Source organism: Ornithorhynchus anatinus, chromosome X2, assembly GCF_004115215.2.
Source record: "Ornithorhynchus anatinus isolate Pmale09 chromosome X2, mOrnAna1.pri.v4, whole genome shotgun sequence".
Lineage (NCBI taxonomy): Eukaryota > Metazoa > Chordata > Mammalia > Monotremata > Ornithorhynchidae > Ornithorhynchus > Ornithorhynchus anatinus.
The window spans coordinates 24534835-24562140 of record NC_041750.1 but is presented as its reverse complement, the minus strand read 5'-3'; the positions used below and the strand labels follow the sequence as shown (position 1 = coordinate 24562140).

General features: G+C 44.9%; 1 long non-coding RNA gene across 3 annotated transcripts in view; it reads right to left on the bottom strand.

The window, feature by feature from the left end:
- The window catches only part of LOC103170055, a 31173-nt gene extending 4202 nt beyond the window's left edge, over positions 1–26971 (bottom strand). Inside the window, exons 1-4 of one of the 3 annotated variants that reach the window (XR_005659562.1) lie at positions 15949–16646; positions 3840–3901; positions 3110–3160; positions 2425–2560 (exon numbers count right to left, since the gene is read on the bottom strand). This is a non-coding gene — a long non-coding RNA (uncharacterized LOC103170055). Of the gene's footprint in view, positions 1–2424; positions 3161–3839; positions 3902–15948; positions 16647–26665 lie in introns of those variants that run through there. The other 2 variants (XR_003755462.2, XR_003755461.1) reach the window with 2 other exon arrangements.
- Between the last annotated feature and the right edge of the window lie 335 nt (positions 26972–27306).

Below are 27306 nucleotides of genomic sequence, written 5' to 3'. Positions count from 1 at the left end.
CAGGTTGTCCCACGTGAGGCTCACGGTCTTAATCCCCATTTTACAGAAGAGGTCACTGAGGCACAGAGAAGTTAAGTGACTTGCCCACAGTCACACAGCTGACAAGTGGCAGAGCTGGGATTAAGACTGTGAATCCCATGTGAGAGAGGAAATGTGTCCAACCCAATTATCTTGTATCTGCCCCAGTGCTTAGAAGAGTGCCCGGCACAAAGTAAACACTTAACAAATATCATAATTACCATTATTATTAGTAGTAGTACAAGGCACTCAGCTTTACTGCAGGGTTGACTCCTGCTCCTCCTCCTCTCTCCCTATCTTCATTCAATCGTATTTATTGAGTGCTTATTGTGTTCAGAGCACTGTACTAATTCCTTGGGAGCGTAAAATATAAAAGAGTAAAAAACAGAGCCATTTCCTACCCACAATGAGCATACAGTTTAGAGGGGGAGACAGAGATTAATATAAATAAATATAAACAAATACCACAATTATTAGTATTACAAGAGTAGAGCTAAGCCAGGCAATATAAGTGCTCCTGGGCCAGCTGAGGAAGTGAGAGGGGCCTGAATCTATCTTTAGTTCCAAGAGGTTTGCTTAAGCAGTTGGTTTCTGACTGCAAATATGTCTAGTGTGCCCTGGGAAATTCCTTTACCTCATGATAGCTGACCTTGTTCCTCACAGAGGAACACATCTCTCTGAATATTGCAAAACAATCCAAATGAATAAACATGAACCTCTCCATCCTTTCCTGCTTCCCATTCACAGTCTTGCTCCCTCTTAAAACACAAAACTCAAATATAAGTAAAAATTCTTTAAGAATTGAAGAGTTGGCCTAGCTCTGCAACCTGCTGACAAACGTATCAGTGACCATTTGGGAACCTGGGGCTCAACTGCTTTGGGATATTATATTCCCTTCGTGAGCTCAGTCGTGGTTCTGAAAAGGCTGACTTATTTTCTGTAGGAGTTTGTGAGGAAATCCTGCCTCTCATAACAATTTTCAATTTATCCCAGGGGTGCCGGCAATGGCTAGATCATCACACTCCAGAATGGAATGACACAGGCAAAGAAAAGCTTAAATAAACAGGGAATCATTTTCTCAAAATTGGTTCTGTACTCCCTATACGGACAGTGTTGGTTCATTGCAGGGAGGGCTTTAGCATGAGGTACCCCTAAGCCCCCCTATCCTTTTGGCAGGCAACTTCTTGTGATTAATAACTGTGGTATTCGTGAAGCACTTATGCGCCAAGCATTGTACTAAGAGAGGGGAAGATAAAGCACAAGCCTTATCGGATCGGATAAGATCCCTGTCTTTGGTGGAGCTCACTCATGGTGTAAAGTGTTCTTCCTCCCCCTGGAACTGTGAGTGAGCTCCACCAAAGACAGGGATTGCATCACAAATTTTACATGACAACATTACAGGAATTCTTCATTACAAATTTTAAAAATCATTTTAAAACATCTTGAGGGAAGATTCAAATTACTATTTTTTTTCCTTAGTCTTTAAAGTCACAGATTTTCCAGAGGCTTCTGCTTGCATTAATAGTTTCAAAGGCATTATAAACTTATTATTTATCTAACAGAAACATCTAAAAGTTGTCCTATCTTTAAGAAGAAGTGAAATAACTGGAGGAAAAAATATATGGTATGAAATGTTCTTAGGCATACAGTTAAGATAATTATAGCTTTCTGTTTTTATCACTCCCTTTGGCTTGGGATTTTCCATTGTTTTCTGTGTTTGAGAAAGTTTGAAAGGATTTTCAAGGTGAAAGAATATTAACTAATAGTTAGTTCCACAGTGGAATATAAAAGAAAAATATTCTGTGAATTCATTCATTAATATTTATTGAGCCCCTATTGTGGACAAAGCCATCTACCAGGCATTTGAAAGAGTACAATGAGAATAAAATATACTATACCTGCTCTTGAGAAGCTTGCAATCTAATGGGGGAAAATGGGTGGATTTAAGTTGTTTACACTGTAAACAGGTGGTGTAATTTTTTTTTTTAAGTAGATGAAAACTTGCTGTTTTGTCACACTGTCAGTTGAGCACGGTGCAGGGAAAAGAAGAAAGAGGATAGAGAGTATGGAAGAGAAACAGGGCCAACTTCCTAACTGGGGATTGGAAGTTCATGGAGTTAAAAGGAGTGCAAGATTGGGAGTGCCAGTCTAAGCACTGGGGTTAATACAAGTTAATCAGGTTGGACTCAGGCCCTGTCCCACATGGGGCTCTCACTCTTAATCCCATTTTACAGATGAGGTAACTGAGGCTCAGAGAAGTTAAGCGACTTGTCCAAGTCACACAACAGACGTGGTGGAGCCGGGATTAGAACCCACATCCTTCTGACACCCAGCTCCATGCTCTATCCACTAAAGCGTGCTTCTTTATCTCTTCATTCTCTTTTTCTCCTCTTGGGTTGTCCTTACCTTAGCGTAACGACTTGGGTCCAGTGATCTCTGTCCAGGTGTCCAAAGAGGGTAGAACCAAGGAGTTCACAATCTGAATCTTATATGGGAGAGAGGGCTGACAACAGACACATTGGAGCGATTGAACAATAAAACCCTAAAACATGGAAAAGACAAGGTCAAATGCACAAAATTGAAACAAAAATCATCAGGGTGCTATGGCTAGAAGAGAAGCATTTCAGACCGCTCAAGGATCGGAGTTCAGGGCACACCCATAGCCCAAGCAACTGCCACAGCAGCCTCCAACCTTCCTGAGGTTTTGTGGAGGGCTCATTCTGAAAGTGCTATTCTCTTTCCTTAAGGGGAAGAAGGGAGGAAACAGTGGACTCTCCTTGTAGGTAGAGAAGGGAGCCAGTGTGGTTCCGTGGGAGGTGCTTTAGCTGATTGTCAGATGAGGGGCCCACCAAGAATATTCAGACTGCAACTAAAATCTTTCTTTTGTCTCCCCCTGGTTCTCTTACTGATTCGGTCTCTTGCGCTTTCTCTCTCACTATGTCCATCTCCATGGCTCTCTCCTCACGAACCTCCTTGCTTCCCCACCCCGGTTCCCGAGAGCAAGCCTTTGTCATCAGGTCTTGGGTTGGACCCAGCCAACCAGATGAAGTTTATCCTTAAATAAAGCATCAGTTCAGCCTCTGCACCGTACATTTCCTGACAGGATCCATTTGTCTCCCACAGCATGAAGCAGCAATGTAGCCTAGAGGAGGATTAAAACAGAACCAAATCAAAACCCAACACAGCCCCAGCCAAAAACAACCACAGCTGGAGAAGAACACAGCGTCCTGATATCTGGGCAGACTTGGAACAGGAGCCAAGATCTAAACTATTAAGGCAGGAAAGGGTGGATGAGAAATGATCTTAGCATCTGGACAGATTCTGGGGTTTGGCAAGCCTGAATCCTCCACTCCACCATTCTCTTTTGTGGAACCGCTTTGGTTTTGAGCCATAAAGGGGGTGGGAGGGGGAGTTAACTCACCTTGAGAACAGATGGCTGAATTCTGGTGGTGTAGATGGAAGGGAAAGTCCTGGGATTGAAGTCCCAGCGATGGGGCAAACCCAGATCCACAGGGCCTTTTACCATCAGCCCCCGAGCTGACCAGAGCCAACCTGGATTTCCATCTCCATTTCCATTGCTAAGCCTAAAGTGTTTCACTTATAGACACACTTATGCACACACACCTGTCCTTCAGGTTGAAAGATAATGAATGGACCTGCTGATGGTGAAGCAGTTTTTTCTACACTGCACCAACTAAACTCCCCAAGTGGTGCCTATGAGTGCATGTGCATAGACACACCTCCCCTGCCCTCCCCACACCCTCCCCACCAAAAAAAAAAAAATCAGCAGCAGATGTTCCAGGAGAGAGCTCTAATCTTACCTGGAGGCCTCGATTAGAGGTGCTTCCCTTTGTATGATGCCCATTTAGAAGGCAGCACCCAGCTATAGTGAGAGAAAACAAGAGTTATTCCTGGCAGTCTGAATAGAGACTTGTAAAAGCACTTAACCCCCCCTAAGAGATCATCATGGCCTCAGGGAAACCTGTGTTTTAGGGGGAGAGAACTGCTTAGACATTATTACAAAAGCCACTTGCCCCTCAGAAAGGGGTCAAATGGTCCTGTTTAAGCATGATGCGCTTTTATGATTTAAAATGAAGTCAATCTAGGTGTTTTTCAGTTCTCTAGGACAAATGGACCATACACCAAATTGTACTGTACTCTCTCAAGTGCTTTAGTACAGTGCTTTGCACACAGTAAGTGCTCAATAAATACAATTGAATGAATAAATGAACCAAATTGGAGCTCTGGCGAGCTGGGGACAGAAGGAGTATGGCTGGGCATCCAAGCCCAAATTTGCCCGCTCCAGATCTTTGGATTCCCCTAGCCAACTTGCCCTGGCACCCTAGGGATAATAATAATGTTGGTATTTGTTAAGCGCTTACTATGTGCAGAGCACTGTTCTAAGCGCTGGGGTAGACACAGGGGAATCAGGTTGTCCCACGTGGGGCTCACAGTCTTAATCCCCATTTTACAGATGAGGGGACTGAGGCACAGAGAAGTTAAGTGACTTGCCCACAGTCACACAGCTGACAGGTGGCAGAGCCGGGATTAGAACCCATGACCTCTGACTCCAAAGCCCGGGCTCTTTCCACTGAGCCACGCTGCTTCTCTCGGGATGCTTCTCTCGGGATGCCATGGTGGGGAGAGGAGCGGGCAATTGTGAACACATTGTTTCCTTCCAGAAAAACCTCTAGTGATTCTCCTTTGTATCTCCTATCCCGCTAGATTGTAAACTCCACTCTGCTAGATTGTGTACTCGGCTAAACTGCCAGCTCCTTGAGGGCAGGATTGTGTCTAACTCATATTTTCCCAAGTGTGTAGAATAGTAATCTGCACACAGGTGCCCAATGAATGCTTTTGAATTAATAGTATTTATTGAACACTTACTGTGTGCAGAGCACTGTACTAAGCATTTGGGAGAATACAACAGAATTGGTAGACATGATCCCTGCCCTCAAGGACTTTATAATCTATTGATAAATCGACAGTGAACAGAATCAACTGGTGAGGTCAGCAATCCTGAGAACACTCACCTCTAATAATAACTGTGGCATGTGTTAAGCGCTTACAATATGCCAGGCACTGTACTAAATGCTGGGATAAGTACAAGATAATCGGGTTGGACACTTGGGGATCACAGTCTTAATCCCCACTTTACAGATGAGGAAACTGAGGGACAGCAAAGTAAAGTGACTCTCCGAGGTCACCCAGCAGACAAGCGGCAGAACCGGGATTAGAATACAGGTCTCGTGACCTCCAGGACTGCGCTCTTTCCATTAGGCCATGCTGCCTCTCAAGAAGCTCTCTAGAAGCCCCGTCTGTGACCCGGCACCCGGGGAATTCATCCAGCCTGCTGGGTGGACCCAATCCAGCTTTAGCCTTAATCCCAGCGATGATGAATCCCCCAACCCTGTGAGTCTGACCCACGCCTAACCAATGGACATAGTCGAGTCTCATTTAATGCAGGTGCCTGACGGGAGTTTAGGAACTGCATGAGCCAGGGGTATTTCAACACTTTGTTGAGTGAAACTTAGCGGTAATCGATCAATGGTATGTATTGAGCGCTTACTGCACTCAGACTACTGTATTAAACACTTGGGAGAGTACAATATAGAGTTGGTAGACGTGTTGCCTGCCCACATTAATAATCGCATTAGTACTGGGTGCAGAGCACTGCACTAAACACTGGGAAAGGATTCATGGTTCTCATCAGTGGTATTTATCGAGTGCTTACTATGTGCAGAGTAAGAGCTTGGAAGAGTGCAATACAACAGAGTTGGTAGACCTGTTCCCTCCCCACAATGAGCTTACAGTCTAGAGGGTTTGGAGTCGGGTTTTTTTTTTTCCAGAAGAAATTCCCAGTTGGATTCTTTTGGAAACTGTGAGTTTTTCATCTTAGCCAGGAATCAATCAATGGTATTTACTAAGTGCTTACTTTGCATAGGGCCCTGCACTAAGCACTTGGGAAAGTAGGACATAACAATACGCACATTCCCTGCCCGCAATGAGCTTGCAGTCTACAGTGGGAGACAGACTTTATAAATTATGGGTAGGTACCTGAGTGCTGTGGGGCTGGGGGTGTGAGAAAAGGGTGAAGAATAAAGGGAGTGAGACAGGGCGACACAGAAGGGAGTGGGAAAAGAGGAAATCGGGGCTGACTCAGGGAAGGCCTCTTGGAAGAGATGTGCCTTCAGTAAGGCTTTGAAGGTGGAGAAAGTAACTGTCTGTGGGATATGAAAAGGGAGGGTGTTCCAGGCCAGAGGCAGGTCATGGGCCAGAGGTGGGCCGTGAGGTAGACGAGGTCGAGGTTACGAATGATGATGGTGGTGTCGATCGCCTGAAAAAGACCCTTTGTCAAGCTCTAAATGCAGTTCGGGCTCTGCATAAAGCCTCTTCTCTCTGTTCCCTGCCACTTACTTATTCTGGGGAGAAAGAGAGTGTCGTGTTCATGGGCAGAAGCAGTCGAGCAGCTGGAAGTGACACAATAATGTGACAGTTCTGGATTTCTCGATAGATGCGGTTAGATGATTTTGACTGCATTTGCATGGTTCAGAGGATACGAGGTGTTGCCGGTCTTGCCGTTAATAGATGGTGTGTGACAGTCTGTCTTTCCAGGGGCAGTTATCTGCCTCCCGTCAACTCTGGTTCAATCACCCTGCGATTGGACGGCCTGTGCCCCTCATGTCGGAAATGCACCTTCATTCAGGGTTTTGTTTTTTTCCCGATGAAGTCTCCCTCTGTAAATGACTGACGGGTCTCAATCCGGTCTCGAAGACTTCGGGGCCAAGAAAACCCACACGAGGAACTGTTTATCAAAGTTGAGGTTTGTGAGGAGCCACCCTCCCTTCCTCTCTCTCATCCCCTCCTGCCTTCGTCCAGCTGGGGCAGAAAATCGGCAGGGTACTTGAACTGCAGGATGGAAACTGAAAGCCCATTACTTGGCGAGATTCCCAAATCCTTCGATGGGATTAAGCCACTTTGGAGCCACTCAAAGGAGAGAGATGGGAAGTTCCAATCCAGACATCTCTTCTAATTGGGATGAACAGGCCTGGAAAAACCAACGGGAAGGAGAACTGTGGCCTCAGTTTCCTCATCTTTAAAATGGGGATTAAATTCCTGTTCTACCTCCCCCTCAGTCTGCATGCCCTTTGTGGGGTAGGCGCTGGGTCTAAAAGGTTATCTTGTATCTACTCCGGAGTTTAGTATTTGGCAAATAGCAAGCATTTAACAAATACTCCTCTAATTGGCATCATGAATGGCTAAGTAGCTAGTCGGAGAATCAGATAGTAACAACCTGCACACACCAGAAAGATTTAGTCCCCCTCGCCCCGCATCTGGGGCATAGTCCCACCCCTCCACAATTGCTGGAACTTGAACGAATTCCTGTTCCTGGAATCACTGCCTGTTTTTCTTCAATCCCAGGGTCAGGGAGACCACCACAGGCTGCAGGGTCCACAGACTGTTATGCTAAGCTATGGGGAGGGACTGCGTCCAACCTGATTTGCTTGTTTTCACCCCAGCGCTTAGTACAGTGCCTGGTACATAGTAAGAACTTAAAAAATACCATTATTATTATTATTATTTCCTCGGAATTAGGTCCAAGGCATCCCTCCCTGCCTTGTCCACCGACACCCCGAAGCTTTGGGAATTACAATGATAATAATTATGGTACTTGTTAGGCACTTAATATGTGCCAAGCACTGTTCTAAGTGCTGGGGTAGATTCAAGTTAAGTTGGACACAGTCCCTACCCCACACAGGGCTCACACTCTTGATCCCCATTTTACACAAAAGGTAACTGAGGCCCACAGAATTGAAGTGACTTGCCCAAGATCACACAGCAGACATGTGACGGTGCTGGGATTAGAACCCCTGACCTTTTGACTCCCAGGCCCATGCTCCATCCACTAGGCCACACTGCCTCTTACTAAACCAACTCCCTAACTAATATCTACCCCAGCACTTAGTACAATGCCTGGCACAGAGTAAGTGTCCTCTAGACTGTAAATTTGTTGTGAGCAGGGAATGTGTGTGTTGTTATATTGGACTCTCCCAAGCACTTAGTACAGTGCTGTGCACACTGTAAGCACTCAATAAATATGATTGCTTAACAGATACCATAAAAAATACAGGTGACCTTATCAACCCTTGCCATAACACCAAGTACTACTGTGACCTAAATGCAATGAAAATTTTCTATTGAGAGAAAAATTATTCCAGAGGTTAAAACTCATTTCCTAAGGAAAAAGCACCACTCAGCTGGTCACATGCCTAGCAGTGCTGGGATAAACGTTCCAAGAACCACAAACTCTTCCTCGTATCCCTGACATTCGGGTGGAAGGTTAAACTGACAGCACATTATTCTTTCCTTGACCTAATCTCTGGGTCAAGGTCACTGCCTTAGTTAATGCCATTTCTTGGCTCTGTGTTCAGGACTGTTGCTATACCATTTTAAAAGGCAGTGAGAATGCCTGATAAATAGCTAGGGGCAAAGGACTCCTTTTATAAAGATTAACAACATCATTGTGTGAGCTGGTGGCTGGGTCATTCAGCTTTCATAAAATCAATCTCACTGTATTCAGTTTTTAATTAAATCATTTTGTCCCGTATGAGTTACTTTTGTACATTGTTGGGGCTTTAACCAATGTGAAAGATGGTTTTGCTGTTTAAAGTCTTTTAACTTCATGAGTGAGTCGACCCTAGCAACTGAAGTCAGATAATTGATGCAGAAGGGGATATTTATTATTATTATTATTATTATTATTATGTTATTTGGGAAGAACTTACTATGTGCCAGTCACTGTACTAAGCGCTGGGGTGAATACAAGCAAATGGGGTTGGATACAGTCCCAGTCCCATTTGGGACTCACAGTCTCAATCTCCATTTTACAGACGAGGTAACTGAGGCACAGAGAAGTAAAGTGATTGGCCCAAGGTTACACTGCAGGCAAGTGGCAGAGGCTGGTTTAGAACCCATAACCTTCTGACTCCCAGGCCCAAGCTCTATCTGTTATGCCATATTTATGGTGGTGCCTTTAAGGACACCCCCTCTAAACTGTGAGCTCATTGTGGGCAGGGACTGTGTCTGCTATATTCATGTGTTGTACTCTCCCACTGTAATGAGTATTTGGGAGAATACAACACAACAATATAACAAGACATATTCCCTGCCCTCAACGAGCTTACTGACTAGAGCGGGAGATGGGCAATAACATAAATGAGTAATTTATAACATATAATTTATAGATATTTGTAAGTGCTGTGGAGCAAATACCAAATGCCCAGAGATAATTTGTCTGTGGTCTGGTAGATTGGGAAGAGGAAACTGATCTGGTCAGAGGAAAGTCTGTGAGAAAAGGGTCGGAGATGGGAGGGCGAGGTTGAGCAAGAATGGTTTGAGAGGAGGGAAGAGTGTGAGCTTGGGTGAAGTGGATGAAGAGAGCAAATACGTCAGAACAAGTCTTGAAGCCACTGGGTTTGTGTTTCTCTGTAGTGCAGAAGAGAATCCCTCAGTTGAAATACTCTCCAAGAGCCCTATGTTCTCCAGATTCAGATAGCTGACAATCTGTTTACTTTTGTGTTTTAAGCATCATGGTCTAGTGGCTAGAGCACAGGCCTGGGAGTCAGAAGGACACAGCCTGTAATCCTGGCTCCACCACTTGTCGACTGTGTGATCTTGGGCGAATCACTGCACTTCTCTGTGCCTCAGTTCCCTCGTCTGGAAAATGGGGATTAAGACTGTGAGCCCCATGTGGGACAGGGACTGTGTCCAGTCTGATTAGTTTGTAACTACCCCAGCACTTAGTATAGTGCCTGGTACATAGTAAGCACTTAAATGTCATAACAAAGAAAAAAATCCCAGAGATTCAATATTGTGAGACTGATGACCTAGATAGAGTGTCAGTGGGAGGCCTGGGAGACTCAGTATTGATGAAATACAGAAAGAAGAATTCTAATTAAGAGGCCTAGGCAGTAATGGAGAACAGCGTACTCTCGTGGAAAGAGCGCTGAGCTGGGAATCAGGACACCTGAGGACTAATCTCAGCTCTGCCACTTATCTGCTGAATGACCTTGGGCAAGTCACTTCCCTTCCTCTTTGATTCCTCAACTTTAATATGGTATATTTCAATATGGTGTTCTTTGAGCGCTTACTATGGATTAATCACTGTTCTAAGCGCTGGGGTGGGCACAGGTTATCAAGTCAGACACAGTCCCTGTCCCCTAGTCCTGTAGAATGTAAATTTGCTATGGACAGGCAATGTGTCCATTATATAGTACTCTTCCAAGTACAGTGCTGTGCACACAGTGGTGCTCAATAAATAGGATTGATTGACCAACTGGCATGAGGTTCACAGTTTAAGTAGGAGGAAGAACAGGTAACTGGATCCCCATTGAGGCTGGAGAAACTGTGACCTGTTCAGTAGGCCAGGGGCAGAGCTGGGGATAGAACCCAGGTCATCTTGTCTCCCAGGCCCAAGGCTTTAAATACTTGATACTCATCTAACCCTCAGTCCCACAGCACTTATGTACAGATCCATAATTTATCATAATGTCTCCCCCCACCCAAGTCTGTAAATTCCTTGTGGGTAGGGAACATATCTATCAATTCTGTTACATTGTACCTTCCCAAGAGCTTAGTACAATGCACACAGTAAACACTCACTAAGTACCACTGATAGATTGAATAGGTCACCCTGCCCATCTGTAAAATGGGAATGAAATACCTGTTCTCCCACCCCCTTAGTCTGTGAGCCCTTTTGTGGGACAGGAATTAGGTTCGATCTGATTGTATTGCATCTCCCCAGTGTTTGGCACTTAACCAATGCCACTGGTGTTATTATTTGGTGCTGGCTGAGTCACAGCACGTCTGTGATCTGGCCCAGGACCAACTGGGGTCAGTCTGTTTGGTCCGTATCCTCTCTCTTTCCCTCCCCTCCCTCCCACCCAATCCTCATTTCCTCCACTCTTATGAATGCAGGTTATCTTTTATGGGCTCTGCCTCCTTGTCGGTTCCCACAGGCACCGTCAGCTCAAAGTCAGTTTAGAATCCCAGGCTACACCCTGAGACTCCCTCCCACCCCCCACCATCTTTTATTCTCCTCTCTGGATTGGGACTTGGTCTCTTCCTAATCCTCTTTTTGTTTTCTAATTTGATAGCTCAGAGTTTCCCCTCGCAGAGTCCCTGCTGGGAGGAGATGCCCTTGAAGATCTAACTAGGAGGAGATTATTGATTCTTTAGTGGATGCTAATCCCTGCAGACAACGGGCTGTTTTCTTCCGGGGACTAAAACAAAAGGCCCCTAAAGAATAGTCCTTCAAAGTGAAATAAATTGTCTTTCCTAATTGATTGGCTCTTCAGAGGGTTCCCAATGAACTCAATGACTAATTAACATTAGGGTAGTTAAATCCCATTGTTTTTCTTGCCCCAGGAGACTTAGCCCAGTTCTGCCTAGCTGAGACTCCCTACTGCTCCCCACTTTCTCCAGCCTCCCCCAGCCCCCTTCCTCTTTTTGGGAGGGTGGGGAGACATGGAGGAAGTTTCCTTTCAGCAATTGCCCCTGGTGCTGGGGTGCTTTGCAACTGGCTTCAGAAAGCCTGGCTCTGAGCTTCTTCCCCCTTCAGTCCCCAGACTCTGAGAAAACTAAAGGGAAACGGGACAGATGGCAAAACTTTCATCCAGGCTGAAATGACTTTGCACTTGACTAAGTAGCTCCGTTTCATTTACTCGAATGCATTTGATGCAGTTTTGTGAAATTCTAGAGCAGAAGGACGGTAGCATTATAGAAAGTCCACAACCCAGGCAAATTTCCTGGAACGAGGCAGGGAGAGGCCCAGACTACTCTCGGAGCAAAGCTAAGAGCTTAAAAGTGTGGAATGTAAAGCAACGAGGGAGGGAAAGGGACAGCTAAATCAGGGTTTGGACTCCTTTCAGTTAAAGCCGGAGCTTTCCTTGGCCTGAAGTTGAAAGTAGAATTGATTTACTCCTTCAGAGAGCGGCCAGATTTCCTGAGGACAGCTTCTATCTCTGGCAGTGGCAAGTTCTCACAGAATTTGACTCATTTGAGGGCCGCCTCTCATTGAATCGCAATTTGGGTTTGAGAGAGGTCAGGAAGCTGAATGATTTGAGGCTCTCTTTTATCTTCGAGGGTGGAAAGGCATTTGGAACCTGAAGGGACAGGGTTTAAGACCCCTTTCAATCTTTCCAAGACTACAGCTGTTTCAGCCCTGGAGACCCTCCTCAAACACCCTGATTCGAGAGTGTTTCTCATGGCTCGGCTCCTAGACGATCCTCCAGAAAGTGAAATATGAACTGAGATAACCTGGTCCAGTCAGAATTTGAAAGGACATCTGGGAAGAAAATAAGGAAAAGATCTTCTCGCTTCAGCTGAAATTTCAGTGGGTGAGGGAAAGGTGCAACTGGGAAGGTGATTCCTGTTAAAAAAATATACGTGTGCCCCTCCTCCAAAGCTTCGGGGCCCATTTGTGTACATGATTTGATGGATCTCCCATTCGCGAATAAGCACACTACCCCGATTAAGTGTGTCTCTGTCACTAGGCCACTGAGGGCAAACTGTAGGGAAAAAAAAAACCTGGTTTTCAAATGTTGCTTTAGCCAGCAGAAAATAAATAGCTCAGTAACTTAAGCCCCCCAAGGACACGACTTCAAATCCATTCCCCGGCTAAATCGTTCAACAAACCTCCCCCTCCCTGCTCATCAGCTCTGCTGTTCCATTGTCTCCCGGTTCAGGCAGAGAGATCAGATTCCAGAAAACCATCCTCAGCTCATACCGGCAGCTCAGTTCTAAGGTATCATTGTTTCCAGAATGCACTCTCTTAGTGAAGTCTGCCACTCAGGGAGGGGAAGGCCATGGTTTCCCATTCAACTGCCAAATGTTGATGGTCATTTTCTTTCCTCCATCCCTCCCACCCCCTTCTCAGCTCCTCCAGTTCCCCACTGATTTTCTCACAGTCACTTCCAAGGACTCTGAAATCCACAGACAACTGGTCAAACAATCACTTAATGACGTTTGTTGAGCACTTAGTGTGTACTAAGTGCTTGGGAGAGTAGGATACAGTAGAGTGGGTAAGAATAATAATGATGATGATGATTGTAATAATAATGGGGGCATTTGTTAAGCGTTCCTAGGTGCCAAGCACTCCACTAAGCATTGGGGTAGATATAGTATAATCGGGTCCTACAGTCTAAGTAGGAGGTAGCCTAGGTTTGGAGTCCCCATTTTGGAGATGAGGGAGCTGAGGCACAGAGGAAGTGAAGTGACTTGCCCAAGGTCACACAGCAGGTCCTCTGACTCATAAAGTCTTAAAGTCTATTGGGGAAGACAGACCTTAAAATGAATTGCAGGTGGGGGAGGCCATGTACATAAATGCTGTGAGGGTGCAGGTAGGGTTCGGACCTAACTACCATTTCAGTGGCTGCCCTTTGGAATCAATCAATCAATCAACCAGTAGTATGTATTGAGCCCTCACTGGGTACAGAGCACTATACTAAATGCTCGGGAGAGGACAATACAACAGAGTTGTATTCTCTTTCTAGATTGTCAACCTCTGAAGGCAGAGACTATGACTTCTGCTTCAAGTGTTCCCTCCCAAGCGCTTAGTACAATGCTCTGCACAACCAGTAAGTACTGCCTTCATCATGGGTTCGAATCCCAGCTCTGGCACTTGGCAGCTGTGTGACTGCGGGCAAGTCACTTAACTTCTCTGTGCCTCAGTTGCCTCACCTGTCAAATGGGGATGAAGACTGTGAGCCTCACGTGAGACAATCTGATTATCCTGTATCTCCCCCAGCGCTTAGAACAGTGCTCTGCACATAGTAAGCACTTAACAAATACCAATATTATTATTATGACCAAAACTCTATCAAAGGCAAGTTCTCTGAGGCTTATTGGAAAGAGGCCTGAGGCCTGGGAACCAGAGGACCCGGGTTCTAATGCTGCCTTTGCCACTTGTCCGCTATGTGACCCTAGGCAAGACACTTCTCAGTTACCTCAGTTCCCTCATCTTTAAAATGAAAATTTAGACTGTGAGCCCCATGTGAGACAGGGACTGTGTCCCACCTGATTTGCTGGTATCCACCCCAGCAATTAGTACAGTGCTTGGCACATAGCGCTTAACAACTGCCATTATTATTATCATTATTATTCTTAGGTTGCCGTGTGGTACGGCCAGGAAGGAAGGTGGCATTAGGAAATGGCAGTAGCTAGATGATAAGCCTGGTAAGGCAGTGGTGGCTTAGTTCGAGCAGCTTAGAAGAACAAGAAAGAGAGATGTAAAGATGATCGGCTCCTTTAATCGGGGATTCCACTGCCTTATAGCAGCCTGGGGACCTCCCAAGCATACACAGACGGCACTTCTTACATGTAAATCCTTTTATTTATCAACTCTGGACCGTCTACTTCATGTCACACTTGCACAGTTGGCATGGCGACGAGAGATGAGTGATGTCATGGAGGCAACAGTGAAATTACCTCACAAAGACGAACCCAGAGAGTCAGACGGAAATCGGGCAGACTAATACAAACACAGCTCCAGAGACAGCCCCGTATTTACACATACCCCCTCAGTCCTAGCGACCCTTATTTACAGCATCAAACACAGAAATCCAGAGACACATCCAGAAACGGTCTCTCAGACATGACCCAAACAGGCCTACAGAGCTATTGGTGCCCAGAAAATGAGGCACGTGCTTCCTCAGACACACACAGATAAAAGGAAGGCAAACACAGACGCCAGATGCGTAGACCCAAAGATGGAGGCCAGGATTGTGAGGTGCTGGGCACACTGGACTGAGGACCACCCATCCACAATTTTCCCAGCCCAGCGGGGACCGACAGCAAATGGCCGGTTGGGCTGGGGAGGTTGGGTCAGGATGCAGGGTTGGATGAAAGTAAGCTCCTCTGTGGAAACGGGGAGTCGCTGCCCTTGGAATGACAGGGGTAAGCCATGGCTGGAACCGGACGCAGCCACTTTGGAGGTTGCCTGCTCTTTCTACTGACCCCTAAATATGCCAAGACAGGGAACGGGTCAGGGGTATGTAGGTGACCACCCTGCCCACCCTACTTGACCCACCTTGCCCTGCCAGAGGGAAGTACAATGATTATAAAAATTATTACTATTATTATGATCCTTATATCATTATGACCTTTATTAAGCGCTTACTATGTGCAAAGCCTGGGGTAGATACAAAGTTAGCAGATCATATACAGACCCCCACCCCAGGGGCTTGTCAAAGAGGGTCTGTTAACCTGGATGTTTTGTTCTCAAAGTCACAGAAATTCTGGGGAGATTTGACCCAGTCTCTTTTGTCCCCATTTTACAGATGAGGAACCAAGCCCGGCGAGGTGGAATGACTTGCCCAAGGTCACACAGCAGAGTAGTGGGACAAGAACCCAAGTCTCCTGGCTCCCAGGCCCGAGCTCTTTCTATTACTTTGCCCTCCCCAACATGCAGTCACCCTCAGCAACCTCGGCTTGGCCGGGCCAGCCTATTTGTGGGTACAGGTCAGGGGTGGTTATATAGCTTTTGAGTTGATTTGAGGCACTAAAATGCAAGACACCCACTTCTCCTCCTAGAAAGCAGGGGTTGCATTCTTGCAAAACCCCACATTAAAGGGGTTTTGCTAGAAGCAGCGTGGCCTAGTGGAAAGAACATGGGCTTGGGAGTCAGAGGACCTGGGTTCTAATTCTGACTCAACCACCCATCTGCTGGGTGACCTCGGACAAGTCACTTAACTTCTCTGCACTGCAGTTACCTCATCTTTAAAATGGAGATTAAGAATGTGAGCCCCATAGGGGACAAGGAATGTGTCCAACCTGATTTCCTTGTATCAACCCAGGGCTTAGTACAGTGTCTAAGTAAGCTCTTAACAAATACCTTTGAAAAGAAAGGGTTGTATACACTTCAATACTCACCTGTTCCAATGTTGAAGTCCCCTTGATCTTAAAGATCATTTCCCTGCAGAGCAATGTCTTCCCCCACACGATTCCTTCCTCCACACCTGCCGGAGGGCAGTGGAATGTGGTTTTCCTGACCAAGCTGCGGGGAGACCCCGTCATAAGGGTACTTAAACTTCTGCAACTTCCAAGAGTAGAGTTTCGGAGTGCCAAGAGGAAGTCACTTTAACTGAAGTGAATAATCCGACAGAGTCATTTGCCATCATCAATTTAAAATCATGACTCTCAGAATTTGGTTGAATAAAAAGTAAAACAAAAAAGATTTTATTTTCTCTAGATGGTTTATTCGAGGCATATTGAGGGCCATGCCATTCCATGTAATCTAATATTCATTACGTGTCCCGAGGGAGTTTGCCCTGTATCATTAGTGAAATTCTAATCGTGGATTTCGGGCATTTCAGGTATCATTACTAAAATGGTTATATTGGATTTTTTTAAAAAAAGACTCTGAATCTGGGAATACTGTTTTTTAAGCTTTATAAATGCCGATAAATGTCCCTTTCTCAGTATATTTCAGCGCAACCGATCTGTGACCATCGCTTCAAATTTAGGAAATATTAGGGCCGCTACCATGACCAGAAGTCCCACTTCAGGGGAGACTGACCTGATTTTAAGAAAATAAACCCTGATTTTAAGGGTTATAATCATGGTATTTATGAAGCACTTATTCTATGGGAGCAGCTGTGGCTTGGTGGAAAGAGCACAGTCCTGTGAGTCAGAGCACCTGGGTTCTGATCCCAGTTCTGCCACTTGCCTGCTCTGTGAGCTTGGGCAAGTCACTTAAATTCTCTGTACCTCAGTTTGCTCATCTGTAAAATGGGGATTCCAAAACTGATGTCCCTTCTATGTAGACCTTGAGCCCTGTGTGGGACAGGGACCGTGTCCTAACCTGATTAATTTGTATCTACCCCAGTGCTTAGAACAGTGCTTGACACATAGTAAGTGCTTAACCAATAGTAATATTAATATTATGTTAAAGTACTGTGGTAAACGCTGGGGTCCATATAAAATCATATGCTGGGGTCCATATAAAATCATCAGTTTGTTCACAGTCCCTGCCCAAGACAAGGGTTCATAATGAAGTGATCCACTGGGAATATTTGAAGCGAAAAGGTAATTTGAGGACTCTGAAATATCAACTGGTTGTGATGTGAAATCAACCTAGACCTTCTTCAACCAAATTAAATGTTTAAAACTCTCCCCGAGTAAAATGGGGCTTGTCAAAGAGGGCCTGTTAACCTGGATGTTTTGTTCTCAAAGTCACAGAAATTCTGGGGAGATTTGATCCAATCAATCAATCACGTTTTTTGAGTGATGATGTGCAGAGCACTGGCCTAAGTGCTCGGGAGTATACAATATAACAGACCCAGTTAACTAAGAGTATGTGAAGAAATTTCCTGGGACCATTTTCACTAAATTTGGAAGGTGAAAACTTATGCCAAGATTCAAATCCTAAGCACTTGACCCATCTGAAAGCATTACTGAAACTTCCCTAAACACATCCTCTTTTAAATTATTAAGAAAAAGTCCTACAATCCAAGGTCATCACACAAAAACATTAAACAGGAAGCATAGGATCCTTGACTGCATTCCCACAATAGCCAATCTCATTGTGCCTCCTACTTCATAATTATAGTTCTTATTCACGAAATGAGTTTAATAATAAAAGCAATAGGCATCACAAATTGCATGCTCACCCTAGGGAACAAGGATTTCTGTATGTGGCTAAGCCTTCAGGAACAAGGGCCCTTTAAATAGCTCAGGATTTCTGATAAAATTATATCTGGGAAACTTTTGGGGGAAGTGAGACTATACCATGCGTCAGAGTTTTCTCCAAACAAATTTCTCTCCTAATATAGGAGCAAGTCATTGTTTGCATTTCACTTTGGGTACTTTGACTACTTTCAGATTTGCTGTTTCTTTCAGAAGAAATGAAGGATAAACTTTTTCCTATCCAGGACACCTGGGCTAGGCTTCTGGTCTTCTTCAGTGGAGTACTATGGTTGTATTCAATTCCTATTCCTAAATTGGCATTCTCAGAAATATGAGAAAAAGCACTGTTTGTTCCATGTGAAGTCTTTGCCTAAGTTTTGTAGCTAAAGCCAGTGAATCGTGTGTGCTCTCTGTAAAAAAAAAAAAAGACTTGAAATGTTTTAAGGCACTAAGAAACGTTCATTTTGATAAATAATAATAATTGTGGCCATTTGTGAAGCGCTTACTATGTGTCAAGCACTGTACTAAGCCTTTCTGGGTCAGAGAGGTGGTCCATCTAGTCTCCAGTTCCAACTCTCTCCTCCCCCCTCTTCTCTCAAATTAATGTCTGTCTCCCCCTCTAGACTGTAAGCTCATTATGGGTAGGGAATGTGTCTGCTAATTCTGTTTTATTGTACTCTCCCAAGCACTTAATACAGTGTTCTGCCCAGTAAGCGCTTAATAAATATGAGGGATTGATTGACATATCTCCTAGAGTGGCAACAGAATGCTAGAAGAACTGTGTAATGTTTGTCCTCCGGGGCCTTGATGTTAGGGATAGATACAATAAAATCAGATCAGACACAGCCCCTGCCCCACCCAGGACTCACAGTCTAAGGGGAAGAGAGAACCGATATCTGTTCCCCATTTTAAAGATGAGGAAACTGAGACCCAGAGAGGTGAAGGGACTTGTCCAGAGTCACATAATGGTTAGGATTAGAATCAGATCTCCATAAAACTGATTGTAAGGAGTTTCTGTTCAACACAGAAGTTCAGGCAAGAACTGTATCCAAACTTTTTTAATGCAGATGCCTGAAGTGACATGGTCTTCGTTGTCATTCAACTAGTAGTAATAATAGTAGTAGAAATAATAGTATTAATATTTATTGAGCATTCCCTTGGTTCTAAGCACGGGACACCGTACATGGTACTTGGGAAGTAGAGAATAATGAAGCGACCTGTTTCCTCCCCTCAAAGAGCTTACATTCCGATCGGAGAAACACCCCTAGAAATGTTAAAAATCCTGACTTGGTACCACCTCCATTTGTGGTTTTTAAACTGGATGATGCAATTTGAAAAAACAAAAGAAAAACCTCTTCCCAAAATAGAGACTTATGTTCCTCAAATTCAGAAGGAAATAATTTTTCATGGTATTGAAAAAATATAGCAAGATCTTTGTCTCTGCTTTAGTCTCTCCCCTTCATATTGAAAACAAAGTTGCATTCAAGTAGTCAAGGTAAAGTGTAAACTAAGAGGTTTTTATACAACCAAATATGATCTCTATATTTCAGGTCAATGGGGAAAGAATAAAAATAATAATCACGGTATTTGTTAAGTGCTTACTATGTGCCAAGCACTGTTCTAAGTGCTGGGATAGATAAAAGACGATTAGACCACATGGGACTCACAGTCTAAGTAGAAGGAGAACAGGCATTGAATCCCTATTTTGCAGAAGAGAGAACAAAAGCACAGAGAAGTGGCTTGACCATGGTCACACAAGAGGTATGTGGCAGAGCAGGATTAGAACCCAGATCCTCTGATTTACAGTCCTGGCCTCTTTCCTTTAGACCTCGCTGCTTTTCTAAAAAGGAAAAGCTGCGGGAACCTTGAAGAATTGTAAGCCAGTGTGTTTCCCAAGTGGCGATTTACCCAAGTATTCATTTCCCCCTCCAACTGAGCCCCTCTCACCCCCGTTATTAGCTAGTTAGTAGGATTATGAAACCTTATTTTGTCCTGAACTCATCTTTCCCTCTATTTCTCCATCTCCTGCCACTTCAGCATGACCTAGGGGAAAGAGCACCGGCTCAAGTCAGGAGGACAGAGGATAGGCTATCCAAAAATTGGACTCTCCAAGATAAAATTAGGCAAATGGCCACCCTGATAATAATCATCATCACCATCGTGGTATTTGTTAAGCACTTATTATGTACACAAGCATAATACTAAGCGCTGGGGCAGATACGAGATAGTTTGGACACAGTGCTACATAGAGCTCACACTCTAAGAGGGAAGGAGAACTGAGATTTAATTTCCATTTTACAGCTGAAGAAATTTGAATCTCCATTTTACAGATAAAGATAATTTAATTTCCATTTTTACCTATGAGAAAACAGAGGCACGAGGGAAGTTAAGTTACCTGCCCAAGGTCCCGCATCAGGCAAGTGATGGAGCTGAGATTAGAACCCAGTCTCCTGACTGCCAGGCCTGTGCCAAAGTTGCTAAATCAGGGAGGGTTAGGTTCATTTGTGTCTTCTGGTTCCAGATCCTTGGTCTTGTCTCTCGAGGGTCTCTGTCCCGTTACCTTACCCTCAACCTCCACTTTTCATTCAATAGTATTTATTGAGCGCTTACTATGTGCAGAGCACTGTACTAAGCGCTTGGAATGTACAATTGGGCAACAGATAGAGACACTCCCTGCCCATTGACGGGCTTACAGTCCTACTGCCTAACAGTGTTAGAGAAGCAGCGTGGCTCAGTGGAAAGAGCCCGGGCTTGGGAGTCAGCTGTCATGGGTTCAACTCCCAGTTCTGCCACTTGGCTGTGTGACTGTGGGCAAGTCACTTCACTTCTGTGTGCCTCAGTTACCTCCTCTGTAAAACAGGGCATGAAGACTGTGAGCTTCACATGGGACCACCTGATTACCCTGTATCTACCCCAGCGCTTAGAACAGTGCTCTGCACATAAATTCCAACATCATTATTATTAGTAACACTTTCTCTAGCACACCTCATCCTCTCCTCCGACGAAACAGATGATGCGGCAAGGCGCGCACGAAGGGAAGAAACCTGCAGCAGGGGGAGGAATCAATAGGCTGTTGGCTTTTGAAGAAATCCAGGGTTTGCAATAGGCAGTTGGCTTTTGAAGAAATCCAGGGTTTGCCAAGAAAAGCAAATGAAGCACAGTGCAGATCTCACTGTGCAAGCAACGTTGTGGCAGGGTGGGCCGGCCTGGACCATGGCAGGCAGAGGCCTGACCTCTAGTGGCTAGAGGTGGGTGCTGCCGGATCTGGAAATGGAATAATCATAATAATAATAATATTTATGAAGCGCTTACTATGTGCCAAGCACCGTTCTGAGCGACGGAGGGAATAAGATTCGCTACCGGAGTGCTATGATTGGCCACCTGAGAAGCAGGCGTGTAAAGGTGATGAGAGGTCGCCTCCTTGTCATGTTGGTATTTGGTATCGGTTAAGCACTTACTATGTGCAGAGCACTGTTCTAAGCGCTGGGGTAGATACAGGGTAATCAGGTTGTCCCGCGTGAGGCTCACAGTCTTCATCCCCATTTTACAGGTGAGGTAACTGAGGCACAGAGAAGCGAAGTGACTTGCCCACGGTCACACAGCTGACAAGTGGCAGAGCCGGGATTCAAACCCATGATCTCTGATTCCCAAGCCTGTGCTCTTTCCCTGAGCCACCGTGATAGGTCTGAAATAGTTTAAGAATAAGGTACCCTACTCCCCCCCTCCCCCAATTTCAGAATCCTCCAAATTAGGGGTTTTTTTTATGTAAACGTGTATAGCCCCAAAAAATCCATTCTGATTTGATTAGAAGGTCTCTCAGTGCTCACGCTCTGGGTTATGAATATCACAGAAGAGAAGCTGTGAAGGACTGTTGACAAAAAGTAGGAGTGCTTTTAGGGGGCAACCGGTATGTAAAGATATATTTGTGTGTGTGTCTGTGTGACAGAAAGAGAGAGAGAATGAATCACGATAGTTTCTTAGGCTTAAAAGAATATCTGACTCTTCACTAAAATGTCACCCAAGGAAGGAAGTTCCACAAAAACAGCCATTCTTCAGGATTCTCCTGATTCTCCAGGAGATGAGTACACCGAGTCCCATATATCCTGGAGTGGTGTAACAAGTTACCAGAAATTATTGTGTTTGGGTGCCCAGGGGGAGAGAGTTAAATTAGGGACCCCCCATAACGCAGAAACTGCTTGAATCTGGTGTCTGATCATGAGAATGAAATACATGAACAAAAAAAAGGAAATAATGCTGCTGACAAAGCACTTACTAAAGTTTTATTCTTAATAATAATCATAATGGTATTTAAGTGTTTACTATGGGCCAACACTGTACTAAGTGCTGAGGCTGACACAAGATAATCAGATAACACATGGGGCTGTCAATCCAAGTAGGAGGGAAACAGGTATTTTGCAGATGAAGCAAATGAGGCTCAGAGAATTTTAGTGATTTGCCCAAGGTGACACAGGAGGTGGGGTGGGGAGCGGGGTTTAGAGCAGGTCCTCTGAATTCCCGGGTCTGGGCTCTTTCCACTGAGCCCCACTGCCTCTCAGCATCTGTCTATTCCGGTGGTAACTCTGTTCGGCTGGTTGATCTTTAATTCCTAGAATTAGCTGCAGGGTAATTCCGAGAATCATTATGAGTTGTCATGGTGTGAAACCCTAAGGTTGGGTGTGGAGTAATGTCAGATGAAATCCTAATCGTCACATATACTTTCTCCTCCTTAAATGCTCTCCAGTGTCCCCTTGTCCGAGACGATTGCAAGGACAGAATTTCAGGCTTGTGTTTCTTCGGAGACATTTTGTGCTGTGGTGAATACACAGTTCTTTTCTCTCCCTGGCATGGGTGAAAAGGACACCGAGAGAATCCAAGGTCTCAGAGCTGATCATTAACCGCCTTCGGCAACATTTTGTCAGAGGGAAGATTTGTCGGCTGAGAGAGAGTGTGGGAGGTAACAGCAAAGTTGACATATGCGATGGGAGTGACATTAGTAAACTAGGACTGGAGAAAACTTTGTAAGAATCTAACATCACCGGAATGACATCTATTTGTCCCCGTCGATACAAAGTAGCAAATCTGGGGCGGTGGCTGTTGTGTTGTCCAAAAGGAGCGCCTCAATTTCCCTTCCCATGCAGTTCTGTCCTTTCCTTTATGGGCAACCCACTCATCTGCAGGAGTTTTATAAAAGACGATGCCTAGTGGGTAGAGCACAGGCTTGGGAGTCAGAGGACCTGGGTTCTAATTCTGGCTCCACTATTAGTATGCTCTGTGACCTTGGACAATTCATTTCGCTTCTCCGTGCCTCAGTTCCCTCATCTGTAAAATGGGGATGAAGACTGTGAGCCCCACGTGGAACATGGACCGTTTCCAGCCTGATCAACTTGTATTTACCCCAGCGCTTAGTAAAGTACCTGGCACATAAGTGTTTAACAAAGACCATAAAAAAACAAAAAAACAGAGAGTTGGGAGTCCAGGAGCCACTTCACCGAGAAATCAAAGGGTAAAGAGCAGTAGAAAGTTAATGCAGAATGGAATTATGTTAGAAAACTAAATTCTTTGGTTAGCTGATGGAGACCAGTTTTTCTTTATGCCCTTCAGGGAGAATATTTTTTACTTGTGAAGCCAAACTCTGGATGCATATATATAGTCAGCAAGGTTGATTCTTGCAACCAGATAAAAAAAAATCTTCCCTGGACTGAGTCAGCAGTGAACCCTTCTGAAAACCTCCCAGAAAGAATTATAAAGATCAGATGAAATATAGAAGTCTCCTTAACAATGGTTTCCTTACCAAGAAAGTGATTTTCGCTAGACTGATTAAAAAATGCTGATTTCCCTGTTTTTCAAAGTAGAATATGAGGAATTCTGGTGAAACTCCCATACATTCCTGAAAGTTCAGTTCAAAAACAAATGTCACCAGCAAAGCACGTGGTGATTATTACCGGTATTATTAAGATTCATATCAAAAACAACTATAGGACAATAGTTTATTGTCAAATATATGGTTTAGTGTCTGAGTAGCAATTATCATTGTATGATGGGTTTTGATAGGGAAATTATAAGACCAATAACCTTGATATTATTAGTCCTGAAGATTGTAAGATCCTCACGGACAGGGATAATGTCTACCAACTCTATTGTGTTGTACTCTCTCATCCTCTCACACAGTAAGCACTCAATAAATGCCATTGATTGATTGATTGGAATATTCACTGGGGGGCGGGAACAAAGTTTGTTATGTCGTACCCTCTGAAGCATGAAATACGGTGCTTTGTACACAGTAAGCACTCGGTAAATACGATGGAATGAATGAATAAATGAAGTGTATACTAATTCTGTTGTACTAGGCTTTCCCAAGCGGTTGGCACAGTGCTTTGAACTCAGTAAATGCTGAATGAATACCAGTGTTGATGACATGGGGAGCCTCCTTGAGCCCCTAGCAGGTCAGGAGTAGTGGAAAGAACCCTAGTTCCTTGTCTGCCTAGTGAATAATGTTGGTATTTGTTAAGCGCTTACTATGTGCCGAGCACTGTTCTAAGCGCTGGGGTAGACACAGGGGAATCAGGTTGTCCCACGTGGGGCTCACAGTCTTAATCCCCATTTTACAGATGAGGGAACTGAGGCACAGAGAAGTTAAGTGACTTGCCCACAGTCACACAGCCGACAAGTGGCAGAGCTGGGATTTGAACTCATGAGCCCTGACTCCAAAGCCCGTACTCTTTCCACTGAGCCAAGCTGCTTCTAGTGGGCTTGCTACCCTGAGTGGCAGTGGCATAATAATAATTATGGTATTTATTAAGCACTTACTATGTGCCAAGCACTGTACTAAGCGCTGGACTGGACTTTGGGACAAGATTTAGGGGTGGTTGGTAGTTGGGATGCTTCCATTTTGTCCTAGAAGGGTAGAAGAGTGGGGAGGGAACCGCTAAATGAGGAGGCGGTGTTTGATCATTTCTACACATGATGGACATATATCCATTCATTCATTCAATCATATTTATTCAGTCCTTTCTGTGTGCAGAGCACTGTACTAAGCACTTGGGAGAGTACAATTTAACAATAAACAGACCCATTCCCTGCCCTCAATGAGCTTACAGTCTGGAGCAGGGGAGACAGACGTTAATATAGAGTACAGATATGGACGAAAGTGCTGTGGGGCTGGGGTGGGGGGATGAATAAAGGGAGCAAGACATGGTGATGCAGAAGCGAGTGGGAGAAGAGGAATGGAGGGCTTAGTCAGGGAAGGCCTCTTGGAGGAGATGGGCCTTCAATTAGGCTTTGAAGTGGAGGGGAGTGGTCGTCTGTCGGATTAAAGGAGGGAGAGGGCGTTCCAGGCCAGAGGCAGGATGTGAATGAGAGGTGGGTGGCAAGATAGATGAGATCGAGGTACAGTGAGAAGGTGGGTCCCTCACCCAGCTGTGATAAGGATGTGTCCCTCCCAAGATGGTGGCATAGAACCAGGCTCTGGTGTGCCAGCCAATTAGTTTGGCCACTGGCAACCCTGTTGGCCTCTGCAGTAAGCTGGTGTGACTTCTGGTGGGGGCAATCCGAGCACTAGATCTAAGAGGAGCAGCGTGGCCTAGTGGAAGGAGCTCAGGCCTGGGAGCCAGAAGACCTGGGTTCTAATCGCAGCTCTGCCGCTTGTCTGCTATACGACCTTGGGCAAGATGCTTTATTTCTCCTTGTCCCAGTTTCCTCATCTGTAAAATGAGGTTTCGTGACTTATTCTCCCTCCTATTTAGGTTGTGAGCCTCATGTGGGATAGAGGCCGTGTGTGATTTTATTCACTTGTTTCTACACCAGTGTTTAGAACAGTGCTTGACACACAACCCTTAACCAATATCTTAGTAATACTAATAATCTCTTGAAAATATTGTTGACGTAAAAGGGTAATTATATCTCTGGTCTCCCTTTCCAGGTCCCGTGGGACTTTTCTCTGAAAGTATACTGTAGACAGTTCTGGGATCTGCCACTTGGAATCAATCAATCCAGTCAACCAGTAGTAATTATGGAGCCCTTACCGTGTGACGAGCGCTGTAATAAATCCTTGACGAGTAGAGTTAGTGGGCATGATCCCTGCTTTCAGGAAGCTTCCAAATTATTGGGACAGATGGGCACAAATTAATTTTCAAAGAGAACTGCATGTCTGTTATATGTGGCTTGCACTTTTCTGTTCATGAGACTTGTATTTTATTCCTGATCATTTGCCTACATTAGAATGTAAGCTCCTCAAAAGCAGAAAGCTGACCTTCTAGTAATAGTTATATAATTTCCCTCTGGGTCTAGTGTAGAATGAAGTGTACGCTGTATATACAAAGAGGTGCTAAATGAATTCCCTAGAGCCAAGTGTTTTTTTCTAATTGGATAATTACACTGTAGCAAAATTCTCTTGGGAATTTGTTGAATCATCCAAGTAATTTCCCTAGTTTAGATATGGCTAAAATATGCTGGAACTGGAACATTCTTTCTTTCTTCGTTCACATAATTAGAGCCACACTAACCCTTTAGTAACATTTTATGTACTTCAAAGAGTTGGAATTCCAGATTCTTGATACCCGATTTCCTGGTATTCCAGATTCTCCGGGAACTCCTAAGATTCCTTAGGCCCATGCTCTTTCCACTAGGCCATGCTCCTTTCCGGTTAGCACACTGGTAGAGCTGTCCTTTGGACTGTGAGCCTCACGTGGGACAACCTGATGACCCTGTATCTACCCCAGCGCTTAGAACAGTGCTCTGCACATAGTAAGCGCTTAAGTACCAACATTATTATCACTGGAAGAAGGTAATAATACTAACTGTGGCATTTGCTAAGGGCTTACTAAATGCCCAGCACTGTGCTGAGTGCTGTAGTAAATTTAAGCAAATCAGGCTGGACACAGTCCCTGTCCCACATGGGGCTTGCAGTCTCAATCCTCATTTCACAGATGAGGTAACTAAGGTTCAGAGAAGTGAAATGACTTACCCAAAGTCACACGACACTACTAATGGCAAAATTCACCTCCGATGTGTGGAAGTGCGTCCGGAAAGCCCAATGCAGGACACAGCGCCCTGGCCACATTTTGCACAGAAAAAGTCTGTCTTTGAGGTGAGTTACGCTTAATGGCGCTACTTTCTCTTTCGCTTCCTCTTCTCTCGTTCCTTACGAAGCTTCGGCTCAGTAGCAGTGCACCGGGCCGCTCTGTCCTTGGCAATTGGTTCCCAGTTTTCAGCTGGGATGCTGCAGTGTCGGAGGCACAGGTTTCTACTCCCTGGGTGGCCCCTGAGTTGCACAATGGAGCTTCTGTCACTTGACTGAGATAATGTAATCGACACCCGCTGATCCAGCCCGGACCTTCCTTTTTCTTCTCTCCCCCCGACCCCTGCCTTTTTCTCTCTTTTTTCCCCTTCTCCTTCCCCCCTTTCTTACACTTCCCTTGCCCCTTCAGGCCCTTTTGGTCCAACTTTCTATCTAGCTTTCACCCTTTCCTCTCAATCCATCAATCAATAGTACTCACTGAGCTCCTACTCTGTTCAGAGCACTGTACTAAGCACTTAGGAGGGTCTCATAGAGTTAGCTGACATGATCCTTGCCCTCAAAAATGGTATCTGTTAGATGCTTACTAT